Consider the following 15,040-nt stretch of genomic DNA (forward strand, 5'->3'; position numbering starts at 1 on the left):
TACCTAGTGGACATCTTGCCTGAGTAAAACTAGGGTGGCAAGTGCCTTCACCCCAAATGTTTAACAGGGAGGAGAGAGTTAACATTCTTTGCTACACAGAACCCATTCTCATTGACTGTTCTTTGCCATTGATATGTGGAAGACCAAGCAACTGCTTTTGTTGCGTGTTGGCAGACAAGGGGAAATAGTACTTTAAACTCTTTTCTCCATTATGTTTGTGTTTGTAGGTGTGTGTTTCTTGGGTGCAGTATAGCAGCTGTTCACCATTGGTTCCAATCGCGGTTCATCTCTTCCTCTGGTCTGCTGCTGCTGTCATCCTGAATTCTTTGCCACCCTAGTTTTACTCAGGCAAGATGTCCACTAGGTACCCAACAGTTACAGATGTTGGGATTTGATCTGCTGTTGTTGCATTTTCATTATTTGTCACATGAGTCTGAAAGGAGATATGAAGCACAACTGTTTTTATTCACTGGTTGCAGTCTGCCTACCTGCTGCTTTTACACTCCCTGGACCTTGATTGTTTTCCTTGGGGAATTTTTGGGGCCCAGTTCTCTTCTCTTTTGTACTGGTGAAAACCAGGAATAACTGAGAGAACTGATGAAGTTATATTTTGGTTTGTGGGAGGAAGGGGGAAAAATAGGGCTCCCATAGTGGATGGAATACAGCATCAGGCCTCCCACTGAAACCTTTGTTGGGAATGTGCTGCTGTAACGCATGGTTTTAGTTTGACCTTTACTTATAATGCAGGATGTAGCGCTGCCAGACTGAAAAATCTTTTGATGTTTGCTTTGCCCTGTGAAATGTTGGCTGGTCTTGGTTAAACAGAGCTTTCTATCCTAGCTTCAGATGGATCATCAGTCATTTAAGGCTGTTATTTATTCAGTCACCGTTATGTCTTAAAGTTTCTGTTTCTGAATATTATGCCTTAAATCTCTTTAAAATGGCAGTTGGATGAAATGCTGTATATTTAAAATGATGCATGTTCTTGCCTGCCATGACTAACCTTGTAGATTTGGCTTTGGTTTTTACTATTTATATATGCTTGATTTATGTACATTTCTAGAGCAGGTTACGCAGACGGTTTCACTTATATTATTCACCTGCTTCAATATCTGGTTCTGAAGGACTGGCAAATTGCTGGAATACTTGGATCACAAATCCTGCAGGAAAAGGTTTCAATCCAAAGAAAAATAACACAAATTTGCTAAATCATTGATTCTCAACCTTTTTAGACTCAGGGCACCCTGGATAGACTTGAGGTGCTCCTTAGAAAGTGCCAGCTCTAAGGTTTTTTTTTATTTTTTTTATTTTTTTATAACTACAAAACAATAATAGATCAGTTTTTCAGTTGCAAAAGCCTCAGAAAGACCACAGCTATGGATTGCTATTAGAAATCTGTGGGTTTTTCTTATGAATCATGTTTGCACATCTAGCAGTGCTAACATTGTGTGGCACCCCACGGCCCCCTTGAAAGGATCTCAAGGCACCCTATGCTGTTGTAGCACCCTGATTGAGATCACTGTGCTAATTTTTGTTTTCTTATTGCTTCATAAAATTATTGATTTTATTACGTTTTGTAAATCGTTTAGAAAACTAATATTTCTGATAGATTTTCAGAAGGAGTAAGTGCCTAAAAAAACACAGAAGCATATAGTGGGTTATTCAGAAGTGCCCAAACAGATTAGATCCCTATCTCCCATTGAAATTCATGTTGTTTGGTGTCCTAAAATCTTGCCTTGTGAGCTCAAAAATCTCTCATACTCCTGCTTTAAAATGCAGTGTTTTGTATGTGGAAAAACACTTGCTATCAAGAGGAGTTTACATCACTAGGATTTTTTAGTTCAGTCATTTTTATTCAGCTTAAACAAGAATGCTGTGCAGAGAATAAACACATCATTCTTTCCCCACTTGGTGCTAATTAATTTTTTACTAACCTATTCTGGAACCTACTGTATGCACTTCCACCTCTGCTGAAAGCCAAATCATATGCATTACTCATTTCCTGATAAACAGCTATTCTCTGCTCCTTCAAGAAACTGAGAAACAAACACATCATTCCTTTTTGTTCGGGGATTTAAGCAAAACTTTGTACATTTTAAAAGAAATGGAATCCTGTCTGGCCTTGCACAAAGCTGGAAAAAAGAAATTGCAGTAATAAATATTATTGCTTGTGAGCAATGGCACATCTGGTCTAATTTATGTCAGCGTTTGAATTTCACAAGCTGATTTGCAAGTATAAGTAGGATGGGTTATGTTGAATGGACCAAGTGGTTTCTTTTATATCCTTGTAGTTACTGTATTAAAATCTTCTGGGGTTTTTGTGTGTTTGACTTTAATTGTTGGAGTTTTTTCTTTATCTGGTAGGGAATTTTACTTAGAAACCAATTCTGACACCTTTACTGACCTGATAGTCTTAAGAATTTCACCAGGGTGATCTCAGAGTAAACTATTCACAGGGGGCATTTTTCCATTCCAATGAGACCCCTTTATACCACTCCAGCAATACAGAGAGGCCTAAAAGAGAACAAAAAGAGCTTCCTATACTAATAGGCATAATGGATGTAGAGCTGCCAGAGTTCTGTTGTAAGTGCAGATCACTAATGCAATCATTCCAAGGCTCCATCCCACCTCAGTCCCACAGTGCATCTCCGTCATGGCATAGGTGGACTGGCGAATCTACTTTTCTGCTCCCCATTGCACAGGGACAAAGTTTGCCTGGAGCTGCTGACCGTTACAGATAGTGCTGCATACAGTGTGGCATTCACACGTGCACTATTTTCCCCCATCTACTCCATCCTACAATTGGTAGCCAGCCTGTGACAGAAGAGGCCTGGCTGAGAGTCACATGCCAGTATGGGGGTTGAGGTAATCTAGCTCTAGCAGAACTCTAGGACTTGGAAACATTACCAGGGCCCAGAAGAAATCACATGCCTACCTGAGATGGGCATCATTGTGAGACAGAGAACACAGCTTAGAGACAACAGCTCATAGATGAAGTTCTGGGAGGTCACCTTTCTCTTTCCAACTTGGAGGAATCCTGTGCAGCACAGTCTGCTTCCTGAGATCCTTTCTCTTCTCATAGGTTCGCTGGCTCCTTCTGTGCTGTGGGGTGCCCTTTGTCCTGGGCTTCTCTCCCCACAGGTTACAGGTTCCCCTTGTCTTCTCCAGTTTCCTGCTGCCCTTCTCCCTAGGCCAGGCTCTTCTATGCTACCTGCCTTGTGGGTACCTCTGGTCTGCCATGGTTTTCCTTTTTCTTGGGCTCTGTTCTCTGACCTACTGGGAACTCTAGGGTCCCATTTTATTTCCCTGTTTGTGGTCTGATTTCCTGGCATACCCCTTCCATCCTGTACATCACTCCGGAGTTCTTTGTCATTGCCCTTCTCTAGGGTTTCAGCCTTCTCTTCAGGCTGCTTGGACAACTCCCAAACAAGTCCTTCCTTTGTTCTCCTTTAACCACCATGGTTAAAAGAGCTGCAGCCCTTGGCCACACTGCACATCTGAGAGAAGCCAAGAGACGTCATCTATCCCCAACAGTTGGAGAAAGAAAAGCAGAGGGTGCAGAAGGGGCATAGACATTGTCTCCCTGCAACTGGATGCTAGGACTCTCACTGAGAGTTTGAGAGCAGCAGGGCTTCATGCTTTCATCCCTTCTCTGCCTATTTCTAGCCCTGCTCTAAATTTACCTTTTTTTCTTTTTCTTTTTTTTGCCTGAAGCAGGAGGTCATGGCCCCCAGAAGGAAGTCTAGCACTTGCCCTTATTTCTGCACTTAGCCTCCTAGAAGTCTCTGGGGCCTCTTGGTTGTAGTGTAATCCAGCTTGGGAGTCAGTCACGGACTGGTGGTTGGGGCTATGGTGTTCCCCACGTATCCTTTGCCAGGGCTTTGTAATGCAATAGCCAAACCCAGTTGGCAGTTATGCATTGGTATTATGACATCAGACTCATGGTCACCAGTCATTATGGGAGATGTCTGTGTGGGGCTGGGGCAATGTATTAGGGATACATTGAAGGATATAGAGAGTTCCTTGATTGTGTGGGGCTTTTAGCTCCTCTCTCCAGGTAGGGGAGGGGGCCCAGTGCTACAAGGAATGCATAGTAAATCCTCTGGCATTAGGTGTGGGTCCCAGGACTATCAGCAACTTTTCATCACAAGGATTGAGAGGGAATTATCTTTAGACTAAAATCTCCTAGGAAAGCATTCCAGGGAAGAGGGGAATTTTAAAAGGAGGGTGAGAGGGATAGCTGGGGTTTGACCTTTTTACTATGCTTCTTTAGGATGAATAAGGGAAGATGAGAAATGTTTCTGCTTCCTTTTCTATAGAGACAGAGCCGTATTGACATCATGTAGCACAGCATTCCACAGGTTTGGACAAACTGTTTCTTTGGCCCTGTTTGCACCTCAGCAGGTGTAGGCTGATCCCAATTTAAATAGGATACACCTAACTAAGTCTTACCTGGCCTGGTTCTGTGGATGCCTTTCACAGGTTTGTCCATCTCCTCTCACAGATAAGCAGACTGAACCCTTGTCAGGCTCTGCTCAGCATTTCTCCAAGCTCTGGAGCTGTCCCTGCCTCAGGCCTTTGGGTAGGAGGATCATTTGGGGTCACATCCCTTCATTGACAGGTTCTTCCAGAGACAGACTGGAGAACACAGCACTGTCTCTACAGGGAGCTGAAGTGGCTCAGGGCAGTATAATTAATAGGAGGAGGCCAGTGGCACTGAGCAGGTGGGACTCAGGGAGCTGCTAAATTCATCCTCTGCTCCATAAAAGACATGGCTGAACAAAGTCTTTGCACTGATCACCACCCTTTGCTGTAGCCTCTTGGGGAAGCTCTGAGAGGACGGGAACTTAGACCTGTGCCTGCAGATTCTGACCTCACCTTGGCATTTGGTACTTGGAAACTCAGACTCGAACTTGGCATTTCAAAACTCAGACTGGAGCTCGTTAACCCAGACGCTTAGAAACTGAGACCTTTGCCACTTGTCCCAGGGCCTCCTCTTTCCTCAAGCCATGAACTAGCAGAACTGGGGCCAGAACTCAGGATGCCGGGGTTTCCAGAGCCCTTCTTAATAGCCAATATTCCTTCAGCCCTGCAGGGTAGGGTATGAGCTGTTTTTCTGGCAGCCATGAACACTGGCTTGTGATGCTTCTGATTCCTTCTTGTTCCAGTTCATTGCATATGTCTCTCAAGCAGTTGCAGTTGCTTTTGTGATAGTCTCAGATGGACCTCTGTGGCAGGGAGGCCTTCTCTTTAAAAATAGAGCAAATCTGTTTCAGCCTTTAGGAGCCAGCTGTCAAACTGTAAAGGAGAGGCAAGCCTGTACACAACTCTGTCTCACTGTTTCTCAATCAGTGCAGTGGTTCCCAATGCCCAGAAGAGACATAGACTGCAGTCCTTTGCTGGCATTACAGCCTTCTGGTTTGTAGTCCCACCACGTGAAATTCTGTACTGATAGGGGCCACTAACAGTGAGCATTAATAGGGGGTGATGCATGTGCCTCCACCATTCCTTCACTATCCAGATGTGTGTGGGCCTGGGAGATCATAGACTGGAAGGGAGGGGTCACAATCTATTAATAAAGGGAAAAGGAAATAATTTGAGGGGCCAGTGTCCCTTAAAGCTCTAGGACTGAGTCCTTGTCTGCTGTGAACAGGCAGATCTTGGTGGATTCCCATGCGGCTGAACCCATTTATACTAGCTGAGCATTTGTTTTTCAGCACACAAAAACCCAATGTTGGAAGTGTTGCCGTGATGCTACCCTCTTGCTAAAATGATCCTGTCTGTATTGCAGCTGTATGCTAGCTAGTGTGAATAACGACATCCTTCCCACTTTCAGACCTCTACCTGCAGTATCTCATGGGTACCATGTTGTTTCCTTCAAGTCCTAACTGGATTGGTATAATTTTGCTATGCTTTACAAGCGTTCCCAATAAAATATGTAGGAATGGCCATTCAAAGCTAAGACTGCTGAAAATCTTCCTAGGGATATTTGAATTCCCATGGCAGGTACAAGCACTTCTGTATGAAGCTTGCTAATGTAATACAAGTCCTTCTCATAATTGCATGGCCACTGGCCCATTATTATAGTGACTGTGCATTAGGCCTGTGTGAATAGACAGCTATTCAATTCGGCTTCAGATCTGGCTGCTTTGGATGCCAGGGATCCAGTCCGGAGCTCCAGATTGGTTTCCTGCTTCAATTTGGCTGAAGCGGCTCCAAAGCTTCGGAGATCTGGCCATAGGGTGTAATGGGGAATCAATGAAATATCTATAACTTTTTGTTTTTTATCTGATTTGGATAAAACTTGCAGGGGCGGTAGCCTCTGCTGAGAGCATGAAACCTGTCAAGGTTCAAGAAGATCTGTGCAAGGGTTTGAGGGAAACTGTACCCTACATTCTTAAAAGCAAAACTCATGTCACGTGTATGTGTTACACCACAGGGGAGTGAAAATTGCAGAGGTGGTGGCCCCTGCTGAGGCTATGAAGCTTGCCAAGTTTCAAGGAGATAGGTGCAGGGGTTTGGGGGGAACTGCACCTCAAGCTACTGATGCATCAAAGTAATGAGCCAGATCCTTTGTGGATGTAAATCATTACTATGCTATTGAACTTGATGGGGTTATATAGATTTCCGCTAGCTGAGGTTTTAAGCTCAGAGTAATAGCATTCAGGAGCAGTTCTGTGGTGCTAAGTAGCTTTTTCAGTCCCTGCTGCTGCACTGGTAGTGTCCAGTGCACAGAAGGGGGAGATATTGTCACTATAATTGATGTGGCTATGACAAGAAGGTGTTCAGAAGATGGCATGAACAGCTGTACAGTTTTTCTTGTCTGCCTTGGCTGGGACTCAGGCAGTTAAATGTTAGATGCCATACAAACCATTTGACCTGTCAGTTTCGATTAAACACATTCCCACCTGCAAAAATCTGAGCAGTCAAAACAGGGCCTCATATCTGAGTCCCTTGAGGTCCAGTCCTAGGTTCAGAACAAAATTGGGTTGGGTTTCAGATTGGCTCTAGAATGTGCTCTCCCAGTCTGCTTTGAACATGGCCAACGACTCACAGAAACAGCTGTGATCACTCAGTCCAAAATGATGGGAACTATCACTTATAGAAGAGACCCTGCTGACAGCTTCTGGGATGAGCCTGCCCAATTTTAGCACCACTGATGCCAAGCCTAACTACACTGTAACCCAGGGGTGGGGAATTATTTTGGGCGGAGGGCCACTTACCCAGGTTTGGCAGGCTGTAGAGGGCTGCATGGGTAACCCCACCCCTTGATGGGTGCCCTGCCCCTTGACAGGTGCCCCACCCCCTTGTCATCATCTTGGGACCAATGTCCCAGTGGCTTCCATCCCAAGACATTGGGACATTGGTCCCATGTTCCAGGGCCAGCACTGGTGGGGCCCAAAGCGGGACACAGGCTGGCAGGGGTCTGTGGAGCTGGGCTGGGAGAGGGGGAAGCTGTCCCAGCTCCATAGAGCCCCTACCGGCTGGGACCTCACGCTCCTGCCACCCTGCTCTGGGCCCTGCCAGCAATGGCTCTGGGACATTGGTGCAGGCCCCATGCTCCTGCTGGCTCCCTGCCCACTCACAAGCTGGGGGCAGCGCACAGCCTCGACCCCACTGCTTGCTGGCAGGGAAGAAGCTGGTGTGGAGTGCAAGGAAAAGTGGCCCCTCCCCCATCCTGTGGCTGGCGCTCCCTGCTGCAGCTGCTCACAGCCCACACGGGGCTGTCCTGAGCAGGCACTGAGCAGGCACATGCCACGCTAGGCAGGGTTGGCTGCTGCTGCCTGCCCAGAGTGCGCACTGGGCAGCCCACAGATGGTGGCGGCAAACACTGCCTGGCACGGCAAATGGGGGGCTGCAGCTGCTGTCGCCATGCGCAGCCCCAACGGGTGAGCCTGGAGCTATGTGGGGCCCAGGCTGGTAGTGGGGCTGGGATACAAGGTGGTGCTGAGCATGGGATGAGGCAAACTGGCCCCTCGCCCACCCTGTGGCCAGTGCCCCACGCTGCAGCCGCTCGCAGCCCACCTGGGGCTACCTGTGCCTGCTCCAGACAGCCCCGCATGGGCTGTGAGCTGCTGCAGCAGGAAGCGCTGGCCACAGGGCTGGGAAGGGCCACTTTCCTCCTCACTGGGAAGGAGCCTGGGGAAAAGCTGAGTGTATGGGGGGGAAGGGGCCCCTCCCCCACCCTGTGGCCGGCGCTCCCTGCTGCAGCTGCTTGCAGCCTGCGTGGGTCTGTCTGGAGCAGGCACAGGCAGCCCCCGGTAGGCTGCAAGCGGCTGCAGCGCGGGGTGCTAGGCATGGGGTAGGGGAGGGGCCTCTTCCTGCCCCCGTGTTCAGCTTTTCCCCAGGCCACTTTTCCCCAGGCTCCTTCCCTATCTGGGGTCCTTCCCTGCCCTTCCCGCCCTCCCTTCTCTCTTACCTGAGGTTCTGGCGCAAGGTAGCCACCTGGTCCCAGGCCAGAAGCCCCAGGCGGGGCTTCTGGCTGGGTCCTACTGCCCTTGGTTCCAGTCATTTTTGGCAGGAACCAAGGGCAGAGAATTACTAATTTTCTAAATTTTTTAGGGGCCCACCTGTGCTCTAACCCAACATCTTTGCCTGAATAGAGCCCCAACCCCACCTACAATCTCCTCTGCTTACAACTAATGCAAAACCTTTTCAGTGTCATTGTTGATCCAGTGAATTCCGTTAATCTGAATTATGATAAAAACCAGCTGGTCTTCTGTTTTTCCATTTTTGAAGGGAATTTGTATGATATTCAACGAGGTGCGTGTATAAGAGCTTATCTTCACGGAGAATTATTCTGGAATAGTTATTGCTAATTGTCAGTCAATTAACTGTCAATAATCAAAGTGATTTAAGCTTACTCAGAATAGGGGATTTTTATTCTAGAACAGTGCTTCCAAACCATTTTTGCAGCATGACCCCATTTAAACACTGGAAATTTTTTGTGACCCCATAATGATGTAGACAAGATCGAAATCCTCTCTCCCTTATGGGCAGCATGGCTAGAGTGGAGTTTGTGGGCGGGGGGGATGGAAGGAGGTAGGCTTGGAGCTCCCCACCGTGCTGTCTTCCCCTGGGTGATCTCTGCAGCCCAGCGGATGGGACCTGGCATGGGAAGGTGGGCAGGCTCAGTGCTACTGCCGGGAGGCCCACGCCAGCTGCTGCACCACCACCATGGCGAAGTTCCCCCTGCCTGCCCAGCAGCACTGGTGGCAGCAGTGCAGAGTTGTGTCCCCTACTGCTCCTGGATGGGCAGGGGGCGCCTCACCATGGTGGTGTGGCAAACATGGGAATCCCGGCAGCAGCACTGAACCTCCCCACCCTGTTCTGTCTTCCTGTGCCAGGTCCCTCCTGCTGGGTAGCAGAGGCCCTGGGGAGAGAGCAGCATGGCAGAGAGCTGTAAATCCACATTCCACATCCACCCCCACCCTGTGCACAAATCTGGGGGGGCATGTGGCTTCCCCATGCCTTCATGGGAATGTGCAGAAAAGTGGGGAGCCAGCCCTCCTGCCCCCCCTCCCACCAGATGAGCCACCCATGGCTCTATCCTGCTCCCCCAGCCAGGCTCTGCGTTCTCTCCCTGGCCCCAGGCCTCGTGTACCAGCCTGGCTAGGCAGTGGCCCCAGCCCCACTCCTGCCTCACTCCATCCCTCCCTTTCTCACCATGGGGATCTCAATTTGGCTTCCCCCCCATAGACTTACCTGGAGGGAGCTGTGGAAACTGCTTTCCAGGCTGCCCGGCTGCTATGTGCATGTGTGCATGTGCACATGTACATGCACGTGGCACCCCCTGCCTGATTGCCCTCCCCCTAGCTCCAATCAGCCCCTTATGGGGTAGAACTCTGCCAGTCTGCAGGGAGAACCCACTGTTTCCCATTTTTTCTGTGATTTTCATCACAATCAGTTGACTCTGTCAAGTGTCCTTGTAACCCCATTTTTTAACATTGTGACCCCAAGGTTGGGAGCCAGTATTCTAGTGTCCATCCAGAACTTGATCAGGAATGCTTAATTTACTTAACATTCATATTGAACTCTGGGTTAATTTTTATGTGTAGTTAGGTCTTGTCTAGCTTCTGCAGCTAATGGGTTTGTTTGCAGGTAAAATTGCTCAGCTGCAGCCTGCCTCAACTCTTGTACAGCCATTTAACAATCAGGAAATTGTTTTAACTGTAGAACAAATTGCTGGTAAATACTTTAAAGCCAATTTTCCATGCACACACTATTACTTGAAGCAAGGGAGATGAGAGGCTTCTCTTTTCTGCTGCCCGACCCAGTATTTATCACTTAAAAAATGTTAGCGTATTAAACCTCACATCCCATGTGGCAGGTAAGAATTATCAGCCCAGAACGCAGATAGTGAAAAATTGAGGCAGAGAGCTAAGAATTACTGGCAGAGGCCCAGCTGGAACTCAGCAGCTCCTTGCTCCCAGTCATGGGGGCAGACCATTAGACCAGAATGCCTCTATTCACACAGTTCTATTGGGGATAAAGGACCTGCCAGACTAGTTCAGTCTCCTGGTCCACCTATTCTAATCTCCTGTCTCTGGGTGTCACCTGTACCTGCTGTTTTAGAGGCAGGGGGCAAGAAGCTCTGCAATAGGCAGTTACCTATGACCTCCTAACTGGGAAAATGTCTTTCTGCCCCCTGTTAGAGGTTGACTAACACCTTGGGGCATGAGAGTTGTAAACCACATCTAGGTTCCAGGTTATGTTTTAATTCTCACTGTTACAATGGGCCACTTTATTGATATCACTGTCCAGTCATATTCTGAACCCTGCTAAGACCTACCAAAAGGAGGATGTGGATTATTTCCCTACAAAGGAGTTTGACCCATCTTAAAAGTAAAGTTGATGTTGTGTCCAGGAGAATCCTATTAGTTAATTCTTTCACTTTGCTTTGTAATATTTCCTGAAAAGTCAGCTCTCCTGCATCTCTAAAGGACTATACAAGCAGTCATTTAAAGGACTGGAAATATTTGCTCCTCTGAGAAGACTTTAGGAAACTCAGCCTGGCTTCCCCTAACTATAAATACCTCTGATGCTTCTCCACATACCAACTCTCACCGAATGCAAATTTCTGAGCATATGAAGGGGCACAGACACTCCCTCTGTCTTTACCCCTTTGGAAAATGAGATGGAACCTTTCAAAAGTTATTTTGTGGTCCGCTGTTACCACCCTGGATATTTTCATCTGCCCACAGGCCTGTCTTATCCTTTCCTGAATCCTGCTATGATTTTCCCAAAGGTGACTGAAGTTTATTCCCTGGCAACAGAATTTGCTGAAAGCCACTTGTGTGTCTTTACTAGTGCAAGCCATTCATGTAACTGTAATTTATGCCAGTACTTGCTTTCATGTTGAGCTGTACCATTGTAAATCACAGGGCACTTGTGGTGCAGAGCTTTGCTGTAGGTCCTGTGGTGACTAGAAGCTCAGTGACTTGGTCCTGTTTGCAACTCTACCTGTAGGACTAGTGACAGACATTCAAAAAGCCTGAGCCTGAATTGATTCAATCTTTGCAGGTTACTTTAACCTGCAGAGATTTAACCTATTTGCAAAGGGACAGATATTCACTTTTGATTCTGGAAATGTAGGCACATGCCTGCAGTAGCTCAGGCTAAAAGCCAGGAGGTGCTAGAGCGAGCCCTCCCTCCCTTTTATAGTGCTGAGCTGGGGGAGGGGTGTGGCCAGGCCCTGGCAGGGTGCTATGATTAGGGAGGGGTTTAAACTCCCACCCTGGCCTGTACAGTCCCCAGCTGAGGTGTGCCTGGAAGGGGTGGGGGAAGCAGCCCTCACCAGGCTTTTCCCCCCTTGCTGCTCAAGGGTTGAGGAGTGCTGCCAGATCCTGGCCCCTGCTAGTGCTGAGGCAAAGTGGGAGAGGTGGTAGGGAGGACTCCTTGTGTGGAGTGCATGCATCTGTTGATGATACTGAGATTTTCAGTCTCCCTCTCCCTGCTTCTTCATACTGTCTGCAGCAAACTGACAGTACTCACAGGTCCCATGCATTGCAAACCAGGTCATTTCTCACACCTCTTTGTCCCCTCTTGCACACTGACAGATCGCAACCTTTGAAACAAGCAAGCCAGCAGGGAGCTTATCAGAATACAAAGCTGATCAACCCATCAAGAAAACAAAAGCCTCTCTCTCATTAGTTCAAGCTCTTAAACAGCTTTTTCCAAGACATTTTTAAGGAAGAACAGAGGGACATTACCAGCTGACCCGTTGATTAGCTCTAAAAACACCTAAGCGGACATTGTTCTGTCTGCCTTTGTTCCAGTGAACTTGGAGACATGCTCACATAGACACCACTCAGATTAGCTAGCATGGGGGTGGCTTAGCTAGTTGCCAGTTGGGGTCCAGGCTTCTGGGGTCCCTACTGTGGGAGAAGGGGGATCCCTGCTTGAGCAGTGAGCTGTGAAGGGGGTAGGGGCAGGGGAAAGCCACTTAGATGCTGCTATGCCTGCAATCTACGCCTCCTCAGCCAGTCACAGCTCTGGCTAGGGAGGAAAGGGGTGGGGCCAGCCCTGCTCTCTGGAGCAGATGGCACAGGCCAGCCCAGGGCTGAAAAGCATGCTGAGATGCTGGGGGACTCTGATTTAACTTGAACCAGGAAGGGGTATGGGACAGAAGTTCCATAAACCAGTTTGACCCAAATCATTCAACCAGGTTTATCTTAAATTAGTTTTGGTCATTTTGAAACTGGTTTATGTGCACTGAACTTCTGTTCTGTTACAGGTTTAAACCAGTTTCTGATCACTTAAACTGATTTATATGTAACTTCTGTCCCTAGCCTAGGTGTGCAGAGGGAAGGTCTAATAATGCCCTCCTAGGAAAACTAGTCTGTTCAAATATAGTCAGTGATGCTTATTCAGGAATGGACTGAGACTGTAGTGAGACTGCAGGAGACCTGAATATCCCCTCAGTTGGGTGTCTAATGAATTTGGCTTCAGGATGGTTGTTTTGTTGATTGGTGGAAAAGCTCTTCCATTGTGCATACCCTGCATAGGTAGATTCTTGAGGGGGTGGGTACAGTGATTTTACCTCCAACCCCCTTTGATTCCCGGTCCACCCAAAGTTTAAATTTAACTGCCTGGCAGTGGCAGCAGCATTTATATTCAGGAAGCAGTAAGTCACTTGACTTCATGGCTCATATTAACCTATCTGATTTCTTCTAAACTCTTCATTTCACAGGTGCTAATGACCCTTTCTCCTTTTTAATGATCTTGACGTTCCAGTAATCAACCTGTCCTTTCTTCTGCAGTTCTGCTGCATGTTAGCTGCTTGGGGTAATGTGACTGTTTCCCAGCCCTGCAGACTGTTTCTAATTTCAGCTAAAAACATTAACTCAGGTATTGAAATAACTTTTAGTGAAGCATTGGATGTACTGCCAAGATGCTCAAGAAGGCTAGATTTTGTTTTATAAATATGAAAAAGTGGTATACATTTAATTCTAATGACTACAGGACTAGTGGAACAATATTTTATTGTTTTTTTTGCCTAGCTTGTTGTGTTCTTTATACATAATATATGATACAGCAAAGTAATGCACATTCCGATAAAGTTCAATCTGTTTTTGCTTCAATCTTAAACTCGCTAATATAGCCCTAGGCCTCTGGATTATTAGTGATGTTTCTAGTTAGTTATTTTTTAGCTGTAGAGAAAAATTTGTGTTGTGTTATGTCATGAAGGACCACACCGTCTGCACCCTTCTCTCCAAAATCCTAGTTCTGTCCATGTTCTGCCCCCAACACTAACTTAATTAAAGATAGCTAGTTAGCTGTGTTAGACTGGAGTTAAGCAGAAGGCGGGAAAGAATGGCATCACTAACTCATTCAGAGAGGCATTAGCTTCCATGAGCTACAGCTGTAGCCTATGAAAGCTCATGCCGCTCCAAATGAGTTAGCCTATAAGGTGCCACCTTGCCTTGTCTTCTGCTTAAAGATGAGAGCAAACCAGATCTCGTAACTGAAATGCCCCGAAGGTGCAAGCATGTTCAAAACCAGACCTGGATCTGAATTTCACCTGATTTCTCTCTGTTGTAGGTCAGAACAAATCCCTAGCTCCAAGCCCCTCCCCCAACCAAAGGCGCACTTGAAGTCTGGATCCAAACACAGAAGTGCTTGATATATCACAGCGGTGCTACCACATTTTATATGTTGATTTTTCATCACTTACACTATATATGTTTTCTCCTGTCATGTGGTTAGTCCATGAATTTCAGTGATATACAGTGCCTATCTATTTTTCCCCTTGCTGCCAGAGGCCACAGATGACCAATCACAGGCTCATTAATTTTGATCTGACTTGTGTCTAGCTACTCACATGACCACTGAAATAACATTAAATGAACAGAGATCAAGAGATGGGGAAACTGCTCCTCATCATACCACCCATTCATGGTGCAGCTTCCAACATAAAGTCCTTCTGAGTTTTCAGGAATGTTTCCACTGACTCCAGTGGGCTTGAGATGAAGGCTCACTCCCCACATGTTGCACTGGTGCCTTCATTGTGGAAAAAAAGCCTCCTGGAACTCCTGAACTGTGGATGCTAATCCTTTGGGCAGCAAAAGGAGCATCTCTGACCATAAAAATGGCTGTGTCCTTAACCTCTCTTTCTTATATGATCAACCTCCTTGGTTTTGGGGTTCAGTGCATTGTGTGAATCCTTTCTCTTGGCCTCTGCATTAAGATTCCACAGAGTCCTCAGGCCTTCGTGTCATCTAGGAAATGACTCTGAGTAGACGCCTTTGCCACCAAGACAGATGCCATGTTTGTTCTACTGCCTCATTTGGATTGGGATAGAAAATACCAAGTCACTTCATAGAGAGGAGCCATGCACCTGATAGAACAATTTAAATCTATGAAATCTTCTACATACTTCACCAAAGATGATGACTGGCAGAATACCAGTGTGGTTTTTTTGTTTTTTTAGAAGGATTTAGCACCAATGATTAAACTATGTCCAAATAAGTGATCCCTGTCTTAGTGGAAATGAGATCACAGAATCATAGAAGTGGGGTCGGAAGGGACCTTGTAGATC

At 46.9% G+C, this 15,040-nt stretch overlaps 2 long non-coding RNA genes across 2 annotated transcripts in view; one reads left to right on the top strand and one right to left on the bottom strand.

Annotated features, from left to right (window-relative positions):
* Positions 1–11,607, top strand: part of LOC109296698 — a 17,828-nt gene extending 6,221 nt beyond the window's left edge. Inside the window, exons 2-3 of the long non-coding RNA XR_002097024.1 lie at positions 228–231; positions 11,596–11,607. This is a non-coding gene — a long non-coding RNA (uncharacterized LOC109296698). The remainder of the gene's footprint in view (positions 1–227; positions 232–11,595) is intronic.
* LOC109296699 overlaps positions 70–15,040 on the bottom strand; it is a 21,362-nt gene continuing 6,391 nt past the window's right edge. The window contains exons 2-3 of the long non-coding RNA XR_002097025.1: positions 3,750–3,754; positions 70–456 (exon numbers count right to left, since the gene is read on the bottom strand). This is a non-coding gene — a long non-coding RNA (uncharacterized LOC109296699). The remainder of the gene's footprint in view (positions 457–3,749; positions 3,755–15,040) is intronic.

The sequence above is a fragment of the Gavialis gangeticus genome, unplaced genomic scaffold (genome assembly GCF_001723915.1).
Source record: "Gavialis gangeticus isolate Ggan-Ray unplaced genomic scaffold, GavGan_comp1, whole genome shotgun sequence".
Classification (NCBI taxonomy): Eukaryota; Metazoa; Chordata; order Crocodylia; family Gavialidae; genus Gavialis; species Gavialis gangeticus.